This window comes from Adiantum capillus-veneris, chromosome 16 (genome assembly GCF_014529385.1).
Source record: "Adiantum capillus-veneris isolate H3 chromosome 16, ASM1452938v2, whole genome shotgun sequence".
NCBI classification, from domain to species: Eukaryota; Viridiplantae; Streptophyta; class Polypodiopsida; order Polypodiales; family Pteridaceae; genus Adiantum; species Adiantum capillus-veneris.
The window spans coordinates 146,703,119-146,728,909 of record NC_140946.1 but is presented as its reverse complement, the minus strand read 5'-3'; positions in this window follow the sequence as shown (position 1 = coordinate 146,728,909).

Here is a 25,791-nt window from a genome sequence, read left to right as displayed (position 1 = left end):
AGTTGGTTCTTGGTCTTTGACTGCAATATGTAGCTTTTTCCAGCTCTGATACTCTACCTTGCTAACATAAGATGTGTTATATATTTTTCCATGTTTGTTAGCTTCGGATCTCTTGTACCTTGGGTCTTAGATAAAAACCTTCGTGCCTTCACCCCACCGATGGATGGTTTGCATGGGACATCCTTCTCAGCAGTTGATCTCTTTTCATCCCGCTGGATTTTCACATTGCCACCATGAAGCCCCATATCCGACAGTACCATTTCTAAGCACTGCAGGGCTACTTGTCGTTCTGCCGAATTCTTAATCTTCCAAGCAAACCCGATGTATAAGTAGACCAATTTCTCCACAATTCTACAAAGGGCATGCATTGTACAAATGTGGACATTCACAAGTGGTATTTTCAAAACCGGTCGACAAGCAGGATCCTCAATGTGACGTGTTGGAGCTTTTCTCCACCACTTTGGGTCCATGACCTTTGCAGGCTCCATGCAGAACAAACACGGCGACTTTGCCATTGCACCCATTCCATAATTATACATGCACTTTAATGTTTTGAGGTCACTTGCAAGATGCCACTGAACTAGAAAGTCTCCCCTTCCATCTAGACGTAGTACCTCTCCCTGGTTAGTCTGTCGATCAATCACCTCCGGAATATTAGTTCGATGGAACACCCAATATAGAATCTCATGATCTTCTTTCTTTACCTGCAACACAAAATAAATGAGACTTAAGTAGATGTGAACATTTGAGCTTACCTGAGAATCTTGCTTACCTCAAACGCACCAAGCCACCATATGTTAGATTCTGATTGAACACTAAAATATAAAGGATCATCACTGGGACACTTTGAGAGGGCTCTATTCATTAAAGTAATAGTAACACGCTCTAGCTTTTTCTCTTTAACAAGCTCACACTCATCCAGTTTTAACACAAAATGTAATACCCCTCGTGACTCTTCAAATGTGATGTTGTAAAACTCCACCATTCTCTTCTGTAATATCCGCAGGTCCATAAAAATATTATTGAACTCATCATATGCCATGTTTGCTCCATGGCCACTGTAAGTTGCTTTAATATGAAAGGGCTGTCCAAGATAGTCTCCCTGTGCCTCGTTAAGCTGAAGCCTCTCTTTCCAAACACTTGAGGCTGATGGTATAAGTTTGGATTTTATACCCTTCTTAACAAAGATGGATGAGAAAGACTTTTGGATAGCCGAATATCCTCTTTTGCTTACACCAAGTGAATCAAGTGTGCCTTGTATCTCTTTTGCAGGCACTGAGTTCTCTGAAATAAAGCGGTCCACTACATTTCGTTGTAGGACCTTAAACTTCTTGTCATGTACTATATCTACTGCCAGGCTTCAATCTCTTTCCTATATTGGCTTTGGGGTCAATGTTTTCCTTGTCAGGATAGATTGAATCTCTACATGAAGACAATGCATAAGTAAATAACAGAAAATTTGCTTCACTAACACTATTTAGGCACATGAAAACAATGCATAACAAGAAAAAACAAAAAGATTACTTAACTAAGACAATGTAGCCAACCAAGAAGCATCACCTTAATGCTCGGATTCTTTTCTTGAGACCTCCTGATGCAACCTGCAATGTTTCAAGATTGCGCAATTTCTTCTTTCGGATACGACCACCCAAGATGGTGTCCTTCATTTGACAACTTCGCACCTTTCCTTTCAGTTCTTGTACCTCTGTTTTATGTTGCAAAATGGTAACCTGATCTGTAGAATGTAAATGTGAAAGGCGAACAATCTCACATTGTTGAGCTTGGAGAATGCTCTTGTAAGTTTCAGCTTCTCTTGTAAGAGATTTACAATAACCCAGAAGGCCCTTTTCTCCATCACCAACAAAGGTCAATAAGCTTGTAGGATTGACAAACGGTGGAGACACATTAGTCATTGGATTCTTAGGGTAGAGAGAGCCTCTCGTCCAGATATCTATGTGTTTAGCTCCCTGAGCTCTGAGCGTGTCTATGAAAGCGGGAGGTATATGTGTGTTTGTTTTACTGCGCTTAATCAATGGTTGGTACTCATTGTCCAAATCAACGTGAAGGTGATATTTGGCTCGTTTTTGGGTAACATTTGTGCCATTTGAGGAGTGCGCCATTAGCCAAATGTGCAGGTTTAATGGAAAGTGAATAGCGGTTGCGCCTTCATCCCTCCATGTTAGCCTCATTCCCTCCATATTGACGAGGTTCATTCAATGCAACTGAAAAGAGGATTATCCCTCAATCACTATGAACAAATGTTCAGAAGAGTAAGGAATCTACTTAAAGTACACTTTTTGAACTTTTACTATGAAAGACCCAGCTCTTTTATTTGCCATTTTTTCTAGAGAGAGAGTGCAAAAAATACATTTTCTTAGAAGGCCCTCGAAATGACCTCCGAAATTCCCTAATGTTATTTGCTAGGGGAAATGTTTCACTTTTATCTAGGTCACTAGACACTCCTTTTTTTAATCAACAAAGTGATTATTCAAGGAAGGTTGATTAGGTGGATGATGTGTTTAATGGAATTTGAGCTTAAAATCTTTCATAAGCTAGGGAAAACCATTGTGGTGCTGATTTTCTTTGAAGAAGCATAGAAGGAATCTCAAAGACGCCATTAAGAGATGAACCAATTCACATTGAAGTTTTTTAAAATTTAGTTGAAGAAGGACCAGATCTTGAAATCTATACAAAACCACTACAGTTTGACACTTGTAACGGTCACATGAAACCAACAATCAAAGGGGGCAAAATATTTGCAAGTAATGAGTGGGTGGCTAGATCAACGCATGGCAGCCATGTGGCAGTCACGGCCCTAAATTCAAGAGAGCGGGAGAGTGGAGCATTCATGGTGCATATAGGGATCCTGCACTTCTTTCTCAATAAATTTTTCAAGTTGCTTATTTCCATACAAAGCTCTATATCCTTGCATTGTATACACAGCCTACAGAAAGCACCACACCTTTTCCCTCGTCCTTTGTTTCTACAACTTTTGCTTCTAAAACTAACACTCCAAGGCTCTCTTTTTTTTCTTTCTCCACAACCACAAGTGCGCCATCATACTTGTAGGATTTCTCAGATGACTTAGCCATAGCAAAGACCAAGAAGATTTTTGAGTAGATGCAAGAGACGGTTGACAGGGCCACATAACCCTTAGAGCAACAAGTTGAGTAAACCTAGTAGGTTTGCTCAACACCTCACAATAACATTGGCAAATATGTTCTCCAACAAAACAAACGAGCATTCTTGAAGCTTTGGGATTTAGAAGTGGTGTTAAAGGCCACTAAAATGAAGTTTGATGCAGGTATCATTCTATTGGTTGGCATAGACACATTTCTTCCTAGTAGTGTTTCTCACCACCAGTATCTTTAGCTTCTCTAACTTGCAGCCTTTCACTCAAAGTCCCTCCATCTTCCCAAATGAGCTTCATGTCATGTGTGCTAAAAGAAATTTCATGCACATCATATGCATTATTAGCATGAAAACACTTTTAGCTAGCACAATAGCATGTCATTTTTAACATATAGAGACTATAAAGTAAGACCGTTAGCTGAACTAGCATATGAAAATGCTAACTACCATGGTGGAACTGTTAGGTAGCATAGTGCTGGTGACATCAATCATAGGGGTCAATGCTAACTAGCATGGTGGCACTAATATCTAGCACAATGGTAGTGTAAACTTGAATATGACATTTCTAGCTATTATGGTGGAACCTATCATAAATATATGACAATGCTAACTATTATGGTGGCATATAAATCTAGCATAAGCATATGACAGTGGTAACTAGCATGATGGAATTGATATCTAGACAAGAAGGAAATAACAGTACTAACTGAATGGTGACACTCTTATCTAGCATTGTATAGGTCTATGCCAGATATCATCACAACACTACTAACTAGCATAGTGGCATCTATATCTAGCATAAGAAACATATGTCACTGCTAACTAGCATATGACACTGCTAACTATCATGGTGGCACCTATATCTAGCATAAGCATATGACATTGGTAACTAGCATGGTGGGATTGATATATACCATAAGAAGGATATGACACAACTAGCTAGCATGATGGCACTTATATCTAGCATAAGAATATGACATTGCTAACTAGCATGGTGGTACTGATATTTAGCATCATACATATGCTAGATATCATGATGAGATTATTAGGTATGATAGTATAATCGCTATCTACTATATGGGCTAGTGTTAACTACCATAGTAGTCTTGATATGTCGCATAGAGGTGCATACCATGTACACAAAAAACATATTGTAAATCTCCAACTGAGAATCTCCTAGAATTTCCTTGGAGAAATCTTGAACCACACATCAATTTCTATAGGCACACAAGTCTACAAAGCAAATTAAGTACTATGTGTGCCTTTTGGATAGCAAATCTAGCATGAAAACTTTATTGACATTGTATTTGTGCCCACATCTAGTACATATTGTAGATAAAGTAAGGTCATCTATGGTGGGGAGCAGAACAAAAGGTAGAGGTGGGAAGAATAAAACTTGGCACCCTACTTAGACCTACTCATCATCTCTTGAAGCAAAACATGCAACACCTCCAACTCCTTGATAATATCAACATGGAGATCTATCTCATCCTACAATCAATCAAATACACATAAGATTTACAGGAATACATTCATGTACACATTCAAATTTTTAAACATTACTTATAGCCAACCTGTTGCTACTCCTCCAAGAACTACCAACAATTATTCTTATGCTTAAAACTCTACAACAAGGGTGGTTCTTGTAACCTAATCTTCCCCTACCAAAACTTCCAACTTCAACTTTGCTAAATTAATCTAATCATGCAATAGTGCAGGTGATTTTGCAAATTTCTCATCACTCATTTTTTTACTTTTGTAGTCTCCAATTTGTTCCAGTCACTTGAAATTTCATTTTTGGCCACTCTCACTCTTAGCTCTGCATATTCAATGAGAGATTTTAACTTCCACAGCGTGGGCATGTAATCTGCACGCTCGCTTGGTAAGTCATGTCTTATTTGAGGTGATCTTGAGATAGGTGTTTCTTTGATCTATAGTTCTAGGTTGAAATGCTTCAAAGTAGCCTCATCCACACCATTTTTTAGCACAACTCAATGTATTATAGATGTAGTATCACTAGAAGAGATATGCATGTCCACCAAGGTGTGTCAGTGATGATGACTATCGATGATAGTCATTTAGGAGTCGTATGTGTTGATCTTGACATCTCAACATGGCTCAAATGAGAATCTTTATTTTCTATTACTTATATAGAAGTAATATGCATTGATATATACACTGTAATTGATGCGGATATATATCTGGGCCTATTACTACACATATAGTTGTTGGAGCACTAAGACATCTTTTGCCGTTGTTATTGCCACATATAAAACATTTTCTCTGTATATTTTCCTTTGTTATCGTGCAACAATCTACACTATTTTGGTCTTCTCCTCTTATAGTGAATTTGTAAACCAACTATCATTTGGTCTAGTTTCTTCATCAATTCCTCATATCTAGGTGCAGAAGATGCAAAAGTACTTCTAGATCTACTTGTGTAGGTAAAGTAGCTATTATCCATTCATTTTTCAAATCAATCTTCTACTCATTCTCACCATCAATTTTTTCTTTATCCCCTAGATTAATTGCATCCAGTGTGCAATCCTATATATCATGTGTTTCATGCTATACAAGGTAGAATTCAATGTTTTTTTCATGAGACCTTCAAAGAATAAGGAATCCATCCATCCTATCCGGCCAATCTTGTGAGAGAAAATCAATAGCATCATTTATCCTAGTGTTGTGTTTGGTGCATCCCTAATTTCCATGAATGCTCACAAAGGAAGCATGTGAAACATAGGGATTCATTTTTTTGTTTGTCAAACAACCATTGCCTAATGAAAAAAACTTGATATTTTGTTTCTTCATATCATGATCTCTCATCATATTGAATATGTTGTTATACCTAACCACGAATGATTATTTTGGAAACAATGTCACTACATCCAATTTGAAATCTTAGACCTTCAAGAGTTCCAACTTAGCATTCAAAGCCATCAAAAATTAATTTGAAATCTCGTTGTCCCATTTATATATTGCCAAGTTTTCATGACCTGTATTTTGCCTTTTGATGGTACCTATGTTTGATAGCACATAACCTAATAAATCATTGGAAGGAGAAGCTTCCTTAAATTTGTTTTATGTGTAGTTTCAGGTGTTGTTAGAGCCACCACTTGTCCCCATCTATTGGCATTCTCATAGTCCACTAGTCTTAGAAATTTGGAACCATTGGGGTCCATGAAATAATCTCGTTGCTTTTTGGTCAACAAGTGGTTTTTAAACTTGATTTCAATGTAATCAATTTTGATTGCATACACATCCAAATGACCTATATAAATATGATCCTCATGTTGATTTTACTTGTAAAACTCAAGGACACTGAAATATATAACCGTAGAGTCAGGTTGAGTAGTTATTTTCCTAGAAGTTCATCTCAAAACTAGTGGTGACAAAGTATAACTCAAGGCTTACCTCAAGGATTGCTAGCAACTTATCCCTTCCTTAACACTCTTTTCAATTTATAATCGACTCTCAATATTTGTGATTGATGCTAAGTGTCTTAGAGCCTGGCCTAATTTAAAATTCATAAATTTGTAATTAACCATTGAGTTGTAATGCTATCCTAGTTCTTTCAACTATATTCAATTGCTCATCACTCCATAGTAGTCTTTAGGATTGGATTTGACTCTAAGCACCATTGTTTTCAATAATGCTCTCAGTCTGTTAATCATAATACAAATTAGTAGGATTAAAGTTCTCTATAAGAACTCTACATGGGGTCTACTTTTGGTCAAGAATTTTCCCTCATCAAGGATTGAAATGTGCAACAGCCTTGAAAAATACCCCTCCCCAGGGTCTATGCGCAGATTAAACAATTCACACTTTTATACAAATTTCAATATACATCAGAGTTGCGGAAGCATTTGCATAGGGGAGGAGTTCTCAGTGCCCGACCAAGCATGGAGTTTAAGCCATGAACCGGACTACATCTAGGGGTGCGAGTAGTGCTACCCCTGAATGGGTGTTATGAATGAAAGTGTACTCAAGAAAAAATACAACATTGTGGAGGGTGAATATATGTGTACACCGCGTTGCGGGAAGAGCGACAGATAGAATTTAGTGGAGGGTGAAATAGAGTGCACAGAGACATGAGAAAATGACAACAGAGAATCTTTAAATGCCCCGTCTAAATGAAATAGGCAGCCATGTATTAATGCAATGACAAAATCTGGGTATACCATAACATCAAAAAGTTTATGACAAAATAACTAGCTAAGCACCGGACCCTGTGTCAGGATTGACCTGTCCACCCATCCACATCCGCTCTACTATAGACAGAGAGAATTTCACTTTGTCAGGAGCAAGCCAGAACACCTCCAACCTACCTGAGGTAGACATAAGCTGAGGCCACTTCGCCTCCCTCCATGAACCCAAGCTCTGAAAGGATCCCAAGTACCAGTAGGTGGTAGGGTATCAACACCAACCATACAAGTTTAGGCACCATGCCTCTTCGATGCCCAAAACAGGTGTTTAGGCAAAGCCAAGGCAAAATCCCTGACGCGTTAGCCGTGTAGGTCATTCAACCCCTGACTCACTAACCATGTAGATGAGCTTAACAAAAAGAAGAAGACCTAGGAAACACCATCGATTCAGCAAAGCCCCACGTCAACGACCCTTTAGTGTAAGGCTAAGCTTTGTTTCCTTTGTTTTGTTTCCATTAGGGGTGATGTTTTTTTCTTTTGAATTTCCAAAAGTTCTTATGTAATATATATAAGCTTCAAGTATGCTTCTAACTTAGATTTCTTAAGCTTAGGCCTCAGCAATGTTTCCATTTGTTTTTTAAGCTTTGACTAGACAATAGCACTTTCCATGTGCACAAACACTCTTTTCCAAGAAGTTAGACTGTACAGGGTCTCTACTCTTACACGTCTACCATCAACCATCTAGATCACTTCATGATCCATTCCCAAAACCATGATGATGGCTATGGAGTTTAGAGCTTCTCAGTGACACCGTGCTTTAGAATAGATTTGGGGGCTATCGAAAGGCTTCTTGCTTTGCCGCAAGAGAGCGGTGATGAGAGGTACGTAGAGGTATTCACTGCGAAAGCTTTCGGAGAGTGCGTACACTGTGAAACAAGAGAGAAGATAGTAAGCAAGTAGAGAGAGAGTATCCTGAGAGAGAGAGAGAGAAGAGCTTATGGAGATGGTGATGAAGAGCTTGCACCACTTCGTATGGTAGATACGTATATCCTTGCGGTAGTAGACGCAACAGATGGCACTGAAAACCGAGCACTAATCGGCAATTTTTAGGGAAGTGCAACAGGTCAGAGTGATGCGCAAGCCAGAAGGTAGCGCTAGTTTTTGAGCCAAAAATAGCTGTCAGCTTTTGGAAACGTTGCTAAAAACATGCCTTTGCTTCTGGTGGTCAACTTCTCCACATACCTTTCAATTTTTATAGCAAAATTGGTCAAATGAACAGTATCCGACCAACTTATGGAAACTGTAGCTAGACTATGTCGCACCGTAATGTCCCGACATAATCATGACTTCCCCGTACTGCCCCGTCATATTTACGATACTGCTTTTTATAAAAATGATTCCCATTTGGTCCCATTTTTGTTCCGAGAGATCATTTTTAAATCCGATAGACACTAAAATTAATATTTTTATGTTTAGGTCATCATAAAAAGCACATTGTTTTTCAAATACGCCGAAAAGCACGAAAAGCCAAAATAGTGTAAAAAGCAAAAAAAAGCAAAATTTTCTAAAATTGAACCACGGGTTTCCCTCGTCCACTGGAATAAGAAAGCGGACTCGATTTTGACTAAAAAGCACTAAAAATCATGAAAAGCTAAAAATAGTATGAAAAGCACTCAAAAAGCAGATTTTTACAAAATTGAACCATAGCTTCCTCGGAACGTGTAGTTCAGGGATCCGACCTTGCTTTTTGCAAAAAAGCACCTAAAAGCATAAAAAGCTAAAAATAGCGGATTTTTCCAAAACTGAACCAAACGTCCGTTTAACCTACTCGAACATGGAAATGACCTTGCTTTTTACTAGAACCTTCCAATACTATCAATCAAGCATGTTAAGTCAAAATTTGGCAAAATAGATATTGAAAGCTATCTTTCTTATTTCTAGAAGAGACCCAAAAATTGGGGATCTTACATCCTCCGACACATGAAAAATTTGAGGTGACCTCACCTCGACATGATATTTGGATAATTTAGTCTCATTACATCATCACGTTCCCAAGTGGCATCTTCCTGAGGATACGTTGACCATTTAACAAGGTGTTCAATAATGGTCCGATTACACAGAGGCTTGGTTTTTCTCTGAAGTATTACTTTGGGATATACTTCAAACGTTCCATCAGTAGATGTAGATAATAGAGAATCATTAAAACTATGTTGCGGATCAGGTACATACTTCTTGAGTAAGCTGACGTAAAAACCACCATGTACCTTTATGTGTGGTGGTAACAAGAGTCTATAAGCTTGATCATTAATCCGCTCTGTGATTACAAAAGGTCCACAATATCTAGCACTTATCTTCTTAAACTTACCCATTGATAAAGAACTACGTTTGGGTTTTACTCTCAAAATATTGTCCTCTTCAAAAATTCTGGCAGATCGTCTTGGGTCAACATAACTCTTCTGTCTATCTTGAGCAGTCTTAATATCCCATCGTATAAGATCGGTTTGTAGTTGCATTTCATCCAACATTTCTTTGGATGCTTAAACTCGTATGAGAGGGTCTGTCCATTTGAGTGGAGGAAGACACTCTTGTCCATACAATTCTTGAAAAGGAGACATTCCAATTGAGCATTGGAATGAGGAATTATACGCAAATTCAACCAAATATAAATATCTAGTCCATTTACTCTGCTCATGCATAGAATAAGTTGTCAACTTGTCTTCAATGATTTGATTTGTTCTTTCAGTCTACCCATCAGGTTGAGGATGATAAGAGGTACTAAAGGCTAGCTACGTTCTTGTAGAGCTAAGAATAAAGCTTTCCAAAAATTAGAGGTGAACTTCGCATCATGATCATAAATTATCTAGCGAGGTAAACCGTGATACATGAAAACACCTTTCATGAAGACTTGAGCTATATCTTAGACGTAAATGTTGTCTTGACTGGAAATAAATGGTCATTTTTGTAAGCATATCAACAACCACAAAAGTTGAGTCATATCCCAGAGATTTAGGAAGTCCTGTAATAAAGTTGACAATAGGTTGAATTTTATTGGGGTATCAAATTTGTTCAGTTTTAATACGTTGACATGTTAAGCATACTGTAATATAGTTCAACACATCACGCTTTAATCCTGGCCAAAAGAAACTCTTTCTTACAGTAGAGTAAGTCTTAATGTATTCTGGATGTCCTCCTATAGATATATCATGAGCTTCCCATAATATTTGAAGTTTGATTCCTCCTTGATTTGGAATACAAAGACGGTTACCGAAGTAAAGGTCATCTCCTTCAACATGGAAGCCTTTGATTTTCCTTTCCGGCTTCTCTGTGCGATTATTTAAGTTCATCAAGTAGAGGATTTTTATGTAATACGGGTCTTGAACCATACCTTCTCAAATAAGGTCAATTAAAGAATTAGTAGAGGTTGTGAGAGCTTCTACAATACCCTTCCTGATCAAGGCATTGACCATAAGATCTTCCTTCCCAGGTTTATATTGATTCCAAAATCATAGTCGCATAAGAACTCCATCCACCTTCGTTGCCTCATATTAAGGCCAGGTTGGGTGTAGATCCACTTCAGGCTTTTATGGACGGTATGTAGTTCAAATCTCCTTCCATGAAGATAATGTGGCCATACTTTAAGAGCATGCACAACGACCAATAATTTCAAGTCATGTGTAGGGTAATTTAACTCATTTATACGTAACTTGCGAGATTCATAAGCTATTGGTTTTCCTTCTTGAGACAGAACGCCACCAATTGCTTGTCCACTTGTATCAATGAGCACAGTGAATGTCTTTGAGAAGTCTGGAAGATGTAGTATTGGAGCATTCACCAAATCTTCTTTGAGTTTCTCAGAACTAACTTGAGCACGTTCATTCCAAGTAGACACTTTAGCCTTCTTAAGTGTATTAGTCAATGGAGATGCAATCTTAGCATAACCTTCAATAAATGTACGATACCATCTTGTTAAACTAAGAAAGCCACGTACTTCTCGTACTGATTTTGGTGTAGGCCAAGCTATAATAGCTTCGATCTTACTTGGATAGAGACACCATCCTTAGATACAATAAATCCCAAATATTCCACCTTGTGAGTGAAGAAGGTGCATTTGCTACGTTTGGCATAAAGTTGATTTTGACGGAGAAGTTTCAGTACTCATCACACATGTTGTTTGTGTTTTTCCCTGTTTCTTGAATATCATCAAGGAAGACAAAAATAAAATCCTCAAGATGCTCTCAAAAAACGTCGGTCATAAGAAGATTAAAAGTTGCAAGAGCATTGGTAAGTCCAAAAGGCATAATTATAAATTCATAATGTCCAAAACGAGTATTAAATCCTATCGTTGGTATGTCCTCCTCTTTGATTTGGATTTGGTAATACCCTGACTTAAGATCAATCTTTGTGAAGATAGAGGCTCCATGTAATTGGTTAAGCAGTTCATCAATCCTTAGAATTACATACTTATTCTTGACTATTACCTGGTTCAATTCATGATAATCAATACAAAGACGTAGAGTACCATCCTTCTTTTGATTAAAGAGAACAGGAGTACTCCATGGAGAAACGCTAGGTCGAATGAAGCCTTGTTCAAGGAGTTGAGTTAATTGCTCCTTGAGTTCCATAGATTCAGGGGACATTTTGTAAGGTCTATGAGAAACTGGTTGAGTTTCTAGAGTAAGCTCTATTGCATGATCAACATCACGCTTCGGTGATAACTGTAAAAGTTCTTCGAGAAATACATCATCAAATTCAGTTATCCATTCGGATTCAGGTGAATCTATCTTCTTCTCCTTAAGGTTAAGCTTTATAGTGAAAATCCTTTCATTCTTCCTATGACTCTTCATAAGTTTTGTATAGTTCACTAGTCTGAGCATAGGCTTCCCCCGTTTCCCAGTAACTGTAACCCTCAAGTTATTGTCATTTTCAAAATTCAATGAAGCATCTTTACAATGTATGTGAGCCGTCATTGTCTTTAAGCCAATCCATTCTGAGGATTCCATCATAGATCCCTATGGGTAAGACTCTAAAGTTTGCAAAAGTATTACTCAGGGGTTCACCATTCAGTACACCCTATATGACGTGCGTTCATGGGGTATTAAAAAAAACCCTCCTTTAACATGTTTGAATGAATAAAATGACCCCTTATTTTAGGTTTTTTTTTCCAAAATTGAATATAAAACCCCCTTATTTTAATGTATCTCTATTAAATTGCCTAAATTTTTTGCATTTTAAAATTCCTCCAATCGAACTCACGATGTACATTAACATGATCACAAAGTGCACCCCCCGGGAAGTATTATGACCATCCAAAACAAAATTCAGGTTACCCACTGAAGTAGAATATTTAACCATCCTACCCGTAGCTAATTCTATTGTAAGGTCTGTATCAGGGTGTTCAGGCAAAATGAGATTTCTAATACACTTAGGAGATATGAAAGAATGTATACTCCCTGAATCAATCAATAAGGTAAAATGGTTACCTTGATACTCCAATGGGGTTTGAATAGCTGAAAATTATTCATTCACTCCCTCGTGCTCAATTGTAGCATGAATATACGCGCTTGCCTGATTTCCTTCACCTCTAGCCCCTTGAGCTTTGTTAACTTGAGGTCTTCCTTGAGCTCTTTGATTTCCTCCTTCTCCTAGACGAGGTTGACAGTTAGCATTCCCATTGTTGTTATTGTTGACAGGCGGACCATTCTGAACAAAAGGTGGATTGCTTGGTCTAAAATTCCCTTGGTTCTAACGTTGTCTCGTGTTTTGGTTAAAGTTTTACTGATTGAAGTTCCTCTGAACTACCGATGGTCTGGGTCTAAAGCTTCTGAAATTCTGATTCGGATTGAAGTTTCTATGTTCATAATTGTCCACCAATCTTGTGAAGCTTGAATTGTTAAATGGACAATCCTTGGATTGATGACCAGGATTAGGATAAGTGTAGCACAAATGATCCTGTCTAGCTTTCATACGTAATAAGTTCTCTCTTTTTGTGTATTTCCAGACCTTTGTTCCTCCTTGGGATGAGATCTCTTGATTTCACAAACAGCAACAGCTTTTGGTTTCCTCTTTCCGGTAGTAGATAACTCTATTTCATTGGATTTAACAGCATCAAGGATACCTGCAATATTGGTAAGACGAAGACTCTTGAGTCTAGTCTTCATAAGATTATGTAACCCTGACACTAATCAAGCTACCTTGACCTCTTGAGTCATGTCTGTTGGGGCATACTTGACAAGGGTTAAGAAATGTTTATAGTAGGATTCCAGATCTCTAGCTCCTTGACTACAGTCAAGAAACTCATTCATACAGTCTAAATGATAGACTTTGTTCTCATAGTTCTTCTTGAGCTAGGTTTTAAGGTAATCCCAAGTTGCAGCATTAGGATCAACATTGTTTTCCGTGTAATGGTCTCTCCACCAACGCTTGGCTGTCTTCTCTAGTTTGAACTTAGTGATGATAGCTTTGTGTATTGCTGACGAATGGGCTAGATCAAAGTAGTCATCCATGCTCTCAATCTAATCTTCAAGAACTTTGCCTACATCTTTTCCTTCTCGGCTAAAATTTCCAGGTTGAGACTTGCAAAGCATAGCATTGACGTGTCTATCAATGATGATGTGTTGAGGAACAATAGGCACATTTGCGTTAGCAGCAGCCGCATTTCCTCTAGGAGGCATGGTAACTTACTGCACCATATTAACCAAGGTCACACTTAGTAAAATATTCTAGTCCGCTTGAAGTCCTTAAATCAAATAGATGAGAGAGAAATAGGAGAGAGGATAACGAGTAAATTAATCCAATTTCTATAGCGTAAAATTTAGGGTTCTCAAAAAGTCTACAAAGTGTCCTGAAAGTTTCTAATAAATCCTACATAATGCACTCCGTAATATCCATTGTGACATCCTTCCACCAATGGAGCATCGTTGTCCCATTTCTTGAGTATATCAGATGGGTGATTCCAATAATCCTTTCTGATCTTTGGCTGGAACATCTCTTCATCTCCCCATAGTTTCACACATCTATGAGCAGAGAAAATTGATGTAGATGAGATTAAAGTATATCTTAGCATTGCTTTGGTTGATATCTAGGCATAATAGGGTGCTTGGCAATTCCTTGGTTGATTTTATGCTAGCCATAGTGCATTTTTCAAAGAAAAACTATTGCTCGACACTACTCTAGTCAATATCTATGGGTGTGTGGTAATGCCTTGACTTGTATGCAAGTTAAATGTCAGCTTGGTGGTGTTTGGGGTGGGTTGATATATATGTCATATGTGATGCTTTTACAAAATCACAAGCGACTCTTAAAAGGAATTCTATCCAAAATGTCATCACTTGGGATGCCTCAATTGCAATAATGATAACCAAACCAGAAAACATGTTGTACCTAGAAATGGTTCATAGATTTGTGTGCCAAAGATGTTGATAAAACATGTTATGTGAATCACTGTATTGGTTGACATATATTTTGAATGTGGTGCCTTCACTATTGCAAGCACTTATGTTGATTGGGGGCTCTTGGAAAAATATGTTGTGCTAGGCAACGCTTTGGTTGATGGGATTTGTTAGAGAAACATGTTGTGTCTAGCAATGCTTGATCGATATGTTGGTGAAACCTTGGAATGTCAATGATTTCCCATGTGGCAATGGCCACCCATCAAGAAAAATAATTAAGGGTAATGTGAAGAGGGAAGAGGAAAAACAAGAATGCGATGTTGAGTAGGGAGCGAGCAACAAGGAGGGAGTTGGGTTGCTTGCACAAGTGTAAGTGGGGCTCAACCATGAAGTAAAAGTGGACTAACTCATTGGGGTGGCCCTTTTTGGCAACATCATAATCTAATTTGGCAGATCCAAACATTAGTGTTTCCACATCATTAGGGGGTGATTCTATGTTGACAACTAGCGCTAGCACTAGTGGTAGGAAGGGGGGATTTTTGGCTAAATTTAGTAAGTGAAGTTAGCATGCAAGGAAGGGAAGCTACAAGACCATGGGAGAAGTTCATTATTCTCTCTCTCACAAATTTTATTAAACTTAAGCCATAGCCTCAAGCTCGAAATCTCCCATAGTCAACTCTTTGTTCCTCATGCTCAAGCTACCATAGGGCTCCCATAGCCAACTCTTTCTCCCTCGTGTTCAATCAACCATAGTCTCACATAGCCCTGTGCTCTCATAACTATCTATATTAGTCATACCTAAGCTATGATTTATATCTCTCCTACCTTCAAAGTCTTGATCGATGTCCTTATTCAAGCTCCCATAGACAACTTGCCCACAATGACTCATGAAATTCTTGAAGTACATGGAGTTGTGTTGCCCTATCACAAACCCCTCATTGATGAGTACCTCTTTGCTTCTTTGGGTGCTTCCATGAAAATCATCCTATAGGAAATACTCATAAGCCTTCTTGTGGATACGTTTAAACTCTTAATTGATCTAGTCCTCTCTTACTTCTTTAGCGTAATCAAATATTTCCCAAATAGTAACCATTCACCTTTATAATTGTTCGCTACAAAAGACCGTAATGCATGAATTATACTTTCACACTGTGTGCATGCATTTTCAAGGAGGTGAATAACCTCAAGCCCACATCTTCACTTTCAAAAATCATATTCTCTTCATCTTCAAATATGGCCCTGGACAGCATATCACCTATTGAAGTATCATTACCTGCAATATGATGAAACTCAGGATTTAATGACGGTATGTATGCAACCTAGCATATCATGGCTATACATGGAAGATAATAGCTTTTAATCATCCCAATTAATGGTAAACAATCTATCTCCACTACTACAAAAGCACCAATAAAGCACTCATTGTTTCACTTTAGGGTGGCACACCCTTTTGCGAGAGCAAATCACACCACCTATAAAGTGCATGCAACACTACCTAGATCAAAATAATGTCAATCAAGGACATAGATGGCATGCTAGGCACATGGAGGGAATCCCTATAGCTTGTCACGTTCAAAGAAGCTATAGACCATCCCACACATACACACTCTAGAAGGCCAACTAACCAAAATCAAGAATCTCACAACTCTCAAGTATACCACCCAACCCACATACACACATACGGAAGGAAACTCACCAAATCATACTAAAATTGTACAAAAATTAAGAAACACCATCCCCTTGCTAGGATACACTTGTCCGAAAGCCTTCTACACTCAAAATCCTCACTCCAAACCCATCTACTGCAAACGCACAAGAGGATAGAGCAAAATTTTAAAAGTGACCAAAACTAAAATCTATGAGTACTTATGCTTAGCTTATGTCGCCACAATTCTAAAGACTACTTGTGAACAAAAAAAAGACATCATTTGATGCACTTACGACCACAAATAGCTTGTAGATGTGCAAGTGCGCGTGCTCCATTTTGCGTGGAATGCTTGGAGTTTTTGTGTAACTCTCTCGAAGCCTATTGCAATGGTGCAATTGGATCGCCAATGTGATGAGCGAGCAGTGAGTAGCATCAAGATGAAGCTCACGCTTGCTCTTTTTCTCCCTCACACACAGCCGAGTGAAACACAATACCTTGCTTCAGATTAAATTTATTCTGACAAAATGACCTAGGTACCTTATATATTAAGACTACCATAGATTAAACCAAAATTAGAGTTTAATGGATCAAATAACTTTGTATTTACAATCTAGAAGTACCATCACACCCCTGCTTTTGCAATTAGAATAGCTACTCATTACATATGATGTTTTTATCCATAATCCGCATTATTTCATAAATCTTAAAAAAAAGACTTTGGTGCAAAAATTGAGTTATGCCATATTGTTGACCCATGGGTCAACACTCCCCCCCTTTGAATTCCTGTCGTCCCTGAAATGACCTGATTGTCAATGTTGATGCAATCTTTGTTTTTGTTTTTTCTTTTTTTGCTCCATTGCTTGTACATTGTCTTTTGGATGCCTCTGTAAATTCCTTACTAGAATCCCTTTTGATGTCCAATGCTTCGGCCTTACTATAACTTGAGGAATGACTTAAGGCTTTGAGTCTTCAATTTTGTCTACCTTTCGGGTCTTCTCTTCTTCATTGGGGACTTCTTTTCTTGGGGGTTCACCTCTTAGAAATTTAAGTTACCACGTGAGTTCAAATGAATGGGTTTTTGAATTGCCAAAATTTTCAAATTTTAACAAGATTATGTTAACAAAAGGGGGTTTTAATTGATTTGAGATAAACACCCATAAGTTTTTGAAGAAAAAGGGATCATTTTATTACCTTAAGCATGTATGTAAAGGAATTCTTTTTACTACCCTTTGACTGCACGTTATATTAATAGTTTCTTAAAGGTGTACCCAGAGCTTCTTTGTTCCTGCATCAAGGTGATCAAAGTCGCATTTGCCACTGTTAGCTTTTATGTGGTGTGTAAATCATTATATTTCTTCTACTTCATACATGACTTAATTAAAGCATGAATTCAATTCCCCAAGTTAGTAACTTGCTTCAAAAAGGCCTTATCTAACATCATTCACCATAGATGACCATCTATGAGCTATCATTGTCCATTTGTCCCTAAAACTCATATACATCATGTACATGGTATGTAGATGGCTATCATGGCTTCAGATTTGAAAAATTGTATCTATGGCTAGGGGTAGACTTCTATCCTTTTTCAATTTTTATTCACCCTTATCTTATATTCTCTATTCATAGCCTACTGGCAAAGTTTGGCTTGATTTGGACTTGTATTTGGCTTTCTAAGCTAACTTTTTGGATTTCAGTCTTGAAAACAACTAATGGGTATCTCTGGAATCTTCTAGCTACCAATGTAACATTTAATGGTCTAGTAACTTGTGTGTAGTGGAAAATAGCATGAACATAGTGAGAATTTCATTAGAATATATTCCTAATAAGAATAACAAGAGTGCTTGGGTGGAGAGAGAGCAACAAAAATTATAACACCTAGTTAGATAGCATGAACAATACTTCAAAAGAGAGAGAAATTAGTCAATTGACAACAGTTGAGGACCGAATTTTCATGGAGCTAGTCCCCCCTACAAAATGCTTTGTATTATGGTTGCTCATATTTGCCCTTTAGAGAATCCAAAAATTCACTACGAAGTTCCGTGAACAATAGAGAATTGATCTCCGGTATACGACTGAGAGCGTCAGCCACCACATTGTATCGTCCTTTACGATACCGGAGCTTAGCATCATATTCCTAAAGAATCTCGGCCCACCTGGCTTTTCAACCCTTCAAATCCGTTTGTTGTGTAAACCATTTTATGCTTTCATGGTCAAACACAATCTCAAATTGAGCACCATACAAATAATGCCGCCATGTTTTTAAGGGAGGCACTATTGCATAGAGTTTGCGCTCATAAGCAGAGTATTTATGTTGAGCTGCATCAAGCTTCTTGATTTCAAATTCAATTAGTCGTCTGTCTTGTAACAGGACTGCTCCAATAGCACGGTCACTGGCATCCGTTTCCAAAGCGAATGGTTTCAAAGGATCTACAATAGCTAGTATGGGAGATGTAGCTAATGCATCCTTGAGCATATCACAACTGTGCTGTTGAGCGGGTCCCCACTGAAAAGTTTTGCCTTTGCCTTTCAGTAGGTCCGTCATGGGAACAACAATATTAGCATAGTTCTTAACGAACCTTCAATAAAAACCTGCAAATCCTAAAAAAAATCTGTAACTCCTCCAGATTTTTAGGAGACGGCCAATGCCGGATTGTGTCCACTTTGGATTGATCCATATATAGCCCATTAGCGGAAATAACATGCCCAAGATAGTGAATTTATTCTTTTAGAAAATCACACTTAGATTCCTTGACATATAATTTATTTGTTCGTGACAATTCAAACACCTGCCTCAGATGTTGTAAGTGTTCTTGTTCAGAAGCATTGTAGACTAGAATGTCATCGAGAAAAACGATGACAAATTTGCCCAAATACGGGTTCAAGACACTATCCATCAGTGTCATAAATGTTGCAGGTGCATTGGTTAACCCAAAGGGCATAACCAAAAACTCGTAGTGTCCAAACCTTGTTCGGAATGCAGTTTTGGGTATATCAGCAAGTCGAATACAGACTTGGTAAGAACCTGACTGCAAGTCTATTTTTCTAAAAATACGAGCATGAGTGAGTTTGTTGAACAACTCATCCACGCGTGGCAATGGGTACTCGTTCTAATCAGTAACCACATTTAAGCCACGGTAGTCTACGCACATGCGCATACTGCCGTCTTTTTTCTTCACTAATAGGATAGGAGAAGCCCATGGTGAAGAACGCGGTTGGATAAACCCTCTGCTAAGGTAGTCAGCAAGCTGACGTTCTACTTCAGCAGCTTTAGAGTAACTCATACGATAGGGTTGTTTACTGACAGGTTTACTGCCTGCAACCACATCGATGCTATGTTGCACCGATCGTGTCGGTGGTAATCCTGGTGGAAAATCATTAGGAAAAACATTGTGAAATTCCTTTAATAAATTTTGTAACTCACTAGCAGCTTTTGCTTGTTTAGAAGTAGCCATTGGTGAAGAGATGATAGAGAAGCATGCAACGTTGAGGAATGTGCAACAGATTCAATGTTAGAGAGAAAATGAGACAATGAGTAACACAATAAAACTTGATCTATTTCATTATCAGAAACAAGCTGCATAAGCTCAACTGTACATATCAATGGTGAAGAAGGTACATCCTTCTCTCCTAACAACAACACATGTGCACCATGGGATTCAAACATCAAGTTGTTGTGCTCATAGCTATGCTTCCGTGATGGTCCTAGGCTATGCAACCATTCCCTAGCAAGGACCACGTCTGCCCTCTCCATGTTCATAACCTAAAAATCCAAGTATGTGGAGTAGCCTTGTACTTCCAATGAAACAACTCGGACTTGAGTATCCCAGATTTCGGTATCATGTCCATTCATTATTGATACCTTGTAGCGGCGGGTACTCGGAGTTTGAGGCAATGTGCGTTTTTTCACCAATCCACAAATGATAAAATTGTGAGTAGCACCGTCATCTACCAAGATGTGCACCTTGTGCCCTTGCAGAGATCCGTGCATACGTACTAACTCATGTGGTCCGAAGGTCTGTTGCCACATGGAAGCTGTGAGACGGCGTTCATGCACCACCTCGGTGTGTGTTATTTCCATTGTAGAGAATCGTGAGGAAGACTCAAGAGGCAGCAGTTGCACGATGTGCATTGCTTTCTCCTTGCCATGAGCAGCAGATTTCCCCTTGGGACAATCCTTTTTACCATGATTTCTTCCTAAACATTGAAAACATAATTTCTCTTTCTTAGCTTTATCAAAGTCCTCAGGAGAGAGAGGACATATGGACCCCTTGGGTTTTTTAGATGCTTCTGAATAGGCTACTATAAATTTCCTTTGATTGTGCCCATACTGTGTGTGTGTATTACCATGTGTATTAGCAGGCACGTGATTATGATGTGATTTATTTTCATCTGGATCATTGTGAATATGTGCTTTCACTATGGATTTCTCAAGTGTTTTAGGGTCTTGGGTCTTTATGTGCTTCTTAAGCTCTGGTGTCAGAAAACGTATAAACCCCTGTAGTTACTGAAAGGAATCTAGGCCTTCCAACTTGAGGATAACATCCTGATAGTGAGATATATATTCACGTAATGATGGGTATTGGCTCATGGAACACGTGTCCCAAGCCGTCCAATTCTGATCTGCCTCATTGGTAGGCAAGAATTCTTTGCAAAACATAGTTTCAAAAGCTCTCCAAGTATGTGGTATCATATTCTTCTCCTTGAGAGACATCCACCATTTGTAGGCCTTGCCTTTCAGAGTTAAACTTGTTTGCAGTGCTCTGACTGCGTCCGGAGTACGCCGTAAGGCGTGAATTCCATCCCACTTTGCTGAGAAAGATATTCACTGCATCCTTATTGCGGTCTCAGTCTTCTCCCTTAGAAGTCGGTGGTTTGGTGTTTTTCAACAACTCATGCACCTCTTTTGTAGTGAGAGGGTGCAAAGCATTGGCAAATAGACCTTGTCCATGATCAGAAGGGACTTGCCCCTGTGTAGCAACGTGCTCATGCATGTGTGTGTCAGCAGGACCCTTGGACTGCTGCATTAAATGGATCACTAACGTGGATAATTTAGTGACGTTTTCATTTAAAGATTTAAAATTTCCTTCCATGACTAATATGCATGTCTAAAGTGCACGAAATTCTTGAATGTCGAGCAATTCATAAGTGTCGTCACCTGCCGTAGCGTCGCGGGCACTCCCCGTGAGAGCACCTGGCCGCGAGCCATCATGGGCAGGATCAAGCGTATTTTTCTAGAAATCAAAAGTCATATTGATATCTGAATCCATGGCGACACAGTGCAGTGAAAGGAATAACAAGAAAATACCTAATGTCGACAATATGTTCCATAGATGTAGGATGTACCGCAACCGGAGAATACCGATAAAGAATCCCATTGATATCGATAATTAGCCTTGCTAATTTCTTTCATGCTCCGATTGCTGTTGAGGATGTAATCTTGCTCCAGGTTCCAAGAAAACAATCCGATAGTGTAGGTGTGTTTGCCTTGAGCACCCGTACCGCACTGGTCTTTGTATTTTGGATAACTTGAAGACGACTTGAATGAAGTTATGGAAAAATAATATGCAGTATACGTAGCAGAACTAACAACTTGCCTTGTATTTCCCGGCCTTGTCCTTGAGCCACCAATTGCCTTGGCTTGTCCGTATGCCAAGCCTTGCCCGAAGCTTCACAAGAGGGAGGGGGGGTACCGTGTTGTGGGTACCAACCCTTGTTGTGGAAAAAATTTGAGTAGCCACTAACCCCAAAGGGTTGGGCGCCCATTGGGTGTGAGAAAAAAACTTAACACAGGCAATGGCGGGCTCGCAGGCAGTGCAAGGTGCGATCTTTGCTCACCCCGCCTTGGGTGGTGGTCGAAAGCACCTGCCACAGGCACGGGAAATGCTCAAAAGGCCCGTGCAATGCCTTCAAGCCTGAGAGGGGGAAATTTGGTGCAGGTCGCGTGTCGGCCCCTTCTCCTCGCAAGCGGGGTTGCCCACCCAGTCCCTCCTCATCGTCCTCCTCATAGGGGATGAGCTCCATGGTGATTTTGACCCCGACATGAAAAGCTTTGTGTGGCTCTCAAACACCACGCCTATCCTTTCCCAAAAATAGGAACCTTGCTCTTGATACGAATGTTAGACAAGGGAAACTAGAACCTTGGAGTCCACCTCCCAACCACCCACTATATGCCATGGCTCCTAGCCCTTTGCCCTAGTTGGACTCCCGTTCCACACTGCCTAGCCCGGCCTTGCCCTTGTATAGTTTGGCCTTGTCCTTGTCCTGAAAAATAGGATTTCAGGAGTATCAGTGATAGCCTTCTGACATGTGTCCCCCTTTCCCCTTTTTTGAGAGCTTTAGGTAATTAATTAATTCAACTAAAATCTCATTGGACCCTTTTGCCTTCTGGCCAATAGGAATTAGGCAAGCCATTGGGCTGCTGAATGCTCATTGGACCCCTTGGGAGACTGCCCAATAGTCTTCAAGAGAGCTTAATTCTTATTGGTTATTTTATTAAGTGTTTTTAAATTAATTAAACTAGATTTACTCTAGCCTAAGTTTCGTTAGTCCACCTCCATGGCCATCCAATAGGATTTGAGTACAGCTTGTGGGCATCTAGCCTAGGGAGCTGACATGTGTCCCACTTTCCCTTTGTGTACAAATGAAGCTTGTGAGTGTGTGTGGGTGTTTTTCTCTCACCCCCTACTTCTTGGGCTTGCCCCCTCCTATGTAGGGACTTGTGAAGACTTTTGTACACACACACAAAGCATCCAAATTTCCTAAGCTTTGACCTTTGGACACAACCTTTGAATTTTGGAACCTTAGCTTTTTGGAACCTTAGCATTTTGGAAGTCTCAATGGGCTGAAACTTAGGGTCTTTTAAGCCTATTCTTGCACATTTCTCTTTTGCAGATGGCACCCCCTTTGGATCCCTATTTCCCTCCTTTGGATCCCTATTATAGCTGGTCTGCCAGCTTAACCAATATTGTAGCTTTTTCTCCCCTGGAACTTCCCCATATTAAATGATCAATTTAACATGAGAAAATCATTTAGGAGAATTAGGTATTAGTTATTATGACATTACCTCTCTCTTGAAATCATATTCGTCCTCGACTATGGGGTAGAGAAGATAAAGCATAGTTGGTTCTTGAGGTGGATCTCCTTTGTAAGGCTTTAGTAGGCTCACATGGAAAGCATTGTTTATGAGCCAATGGCTAGGCAACTTGAGTTGATAGGCCATGTCATTGATTGGCCTAAGAATCTGGAAGGGACCATAGTATCTTTTTGATAACTTAGCATAGTACTTTTGGAGTCCCGTAGGATTCTTGCTCGTCGTGTGCCTTAATCGAGCCTTGGTAAATTTTAATAAGACCTAATCATTTTATTTAAAGGCTTGGGCTCTTCTATGCTTGTCAGCAACAACAGCCTTTTGCCTTTGCTGTGAGATAGACATAGCATCCTTAATCTTTTGGAAATATTCTTGTAGGTCTCGGCTATACTCATCTGCAGCGAAGATCTTCCCATGTCGGCTTAAGTAGCAAGGGACTTTTTGATCTTCCTTGAATTACCTTGAAAGGTGCTTTTCCCATGGAAGTATGTATAGTGTTATTGTAAGCATACTCCACTAAGGGTAAGTACTTCTCCCATTGGGATCTTTGATCTACTTTCGCTACATAGGCTTTTAGTAGATCAAGAATTGTTAGGTTAGTTATTTCACTTTGGCCATCCGTTCGTGGATGATAGGCCGAAGAGAAGTTTAGCCTTGTCCCTAGATTCTCAAAGAGACCCTTCCAAAAATTACTAGTCATTCTAGGATCTTTGTATACTATGGACATTGACAAGCCATGGTACTTGAAGATTTGTGAAATGAAGAGGGTTTCCATTTGATGGGCTTTGATAATCTTTTTGGTAGGTATAAAATGAGCTTGTTTACTGAACTTGTCTACTATTGTCCATATTCTCGTATTCCCATGGATAGACTTAGGCAATCCGTTTGCGGGTGATATCCCTAAATTCTCAAAGAGACCCTTCCAAAAATTACTGGTCATTCTAGGGTCTCTATCTGACACTATGGACATTGGCAAGCCATGGTACTTGAAAATTTGTGAAATGAAGAGGGTTGCCATTTGATGGGCTTTGATAGTCTTTTTGACAGGTATAAAATGAGCTTGTTTACTGAACCTGTCTACTATCGTCCATATTCCCGTATTCCCATGGATAGACTTAGGCAATCCAAAGATAAAATCCATGGATATGCTCTCCCATGGTGAATTAGGGATTGGCAAGGGTTGAAGCAATCCAGGTTGCTTCCCTCTATTAAACTTTGTCTTTTGGCATACCACACATTTAGAAACAGACTCTTGTATGTTTGATTTCATGGTAGTCCAATAGAAATATGTTTAAATACCCTTTAGGGCAGACTGAATCCCTCTATGGCCCGCATAAGGAGGAGCATGAGATTCATACATTACTTTCTCACGTAGTGAGTTAGTAATGCATAGTCTATTGCCATAGAGAATATAAACATCTTGTAAGGTAAACGGTTCCTCTTTGTTCCCTAATGCAAGGACTCAAATCACATCTCTAAAATCGGGATCAATAGCATACTCAACTATCATAGAAAATAGATCATTGTGAGTTGCTATCGAAACCGCATTCACTCTCGGTCGTCTTGAGAGTGCATTGGCTACTTGATTATGCTTGCCAACAATGTGAGCAATATGAAAATGAAATTTTGAAAGAAAGTTTGCCCACCTCATTTGTTTGCTAGAGATCTTGGTTTGCATCATGAAATGATTAAGACTTTGGTGATCCGTTTGCAAAATAAAAGGAGTCCCCAATAAATAGTGCTTCCATGAGTCTAAGACATGTAGAACTGCGAGGAGTTCCTTTTCAGATATGCCTAGAGCTTGCTCAACAGGGTCAAGCCTTTTACTTTCATAGCCTATGGCGTGCCTTTCTTGGAGCAAAACAGCTCAAAGACAATCACCACAAGCATCACATTGGACCTCAAATGGCTTTGAGAGATCCGATAGTGTAAGCATAGGTTGAGAGATAAGCTTTTCGAAAGCATTGTTCTGCTTGGGAGACCATGTATACCTAATGTTTTTCTTTGTTAGGTCATGTAATGGTCCCACAATTTGTGAAAACTTTTCTATGAAGCGTCTATAGTATGCACACATACCTATAAAGCTTCTTAGTTCATGAAGATTCCTTGGTTTAGGCCATCCTTTTATTACGTCTAACTTTGATGGATCCATTTGGATGCCATCTTGAGAGATAATGTGACCTAAATACTGAATCTCTTGCAAGAAAATTTCACTTTTCTTTTGATTAACATAAAGTTTATTCGCTCTTAGAACTTGAAATATTACCTGGAGGTGTTGCTTATGTTTATCTAATGAATTAGAATAGATAATGAAAAACAAGGGGTTAGGCCTGAATAGCTTCTCCATCAAGCGGTTGAATGTGGCTGGTGCATTGGTCAAGCCAAAAGGCA